A 964-nucleotide genomic window follows, 5' to 3' on the forward strand; every position below is an offset into this window, starting at 1 on the left:
GATGTTCGGACTGTATGTACATGTAAGATGATCGGACTGTATGTACATGTATGATGTTCGGACTGTATGTACATGTAAGATGTTCGGACTGTATGTACATGTAAGATGATCGGACTGTATGTACATGTAAGATGTTCGGACTGTATGTACATGTAAGATGTTCGGACTGTATGTACATGTATGATGTTCGGACTGTATGTACATCTATGATGTTCGGATTGTATGTACATGTATGATGTTCGGACTGTATGTACATATATGATGATCGGACTGTATGTGCATGTATTATGTTCGGGCTGTATGTACATGTATGATGTTCGGATTGTATGTACATCTATGAAGTTCGGATTGTATGCACATGTATGATGTTCGGGCTGTATGTACATCTATGATGTTCGGATTGTATGTACATATATGATGTCTGGACTGTATGTACATGTATGATATTCGGACTGTATGTACATGCATAATGTTCGGACTATATGTACATGTATGATGTTCGGACTGTATATACATGTATGATGTTCAGATTGTATGTACATATATGATGATCGAATTGTATGTTGTACATGTATAATGTTCGGACTGTATATACATGTATGATGTTCAGATTGTATGTACATGTATGATGTTCGGACTGTATGTTGTACATGTATGATATTTGGATTGTATGTACAGGTATGCTGTTTGTACTTTATGTACATGTATGGTGTTCGGACTATATGTACATGTATGATGTACGGACTGTATGTACATATATGCTGTTCAGATAGTTTGTGCATGTATGATGTTCGGACTGTATGTACATGTAAGATGATCGGACTGTATGTACATGTATTATGTTCGGATTGTATGTACATATATGATGTCTGGACTGTATGTACATGTATGATGTTCGGACTGTATGTTGTACATGTATGATGTTTGGACTGTATGTACATGTATGATTGGATTGTTTATATAT

This window comes from Mizuhopecten yessoensis, unplaced genomic scaffold, assembly GCF_002113885.1.
Source record: "Mizuhopecten yessoensis strain PY_sf001 unplaced genomic scaffold, ASM211388v2 scaffold11173, whole genome shotgun sequence".
Classification (NCBI taxonomy): Eukaryota; Metazoa; Mollusca; class Bivalvia; order Pectinida; family Pectinidae; genus Mizuhopecten; species Mizuhopecten yessoensis.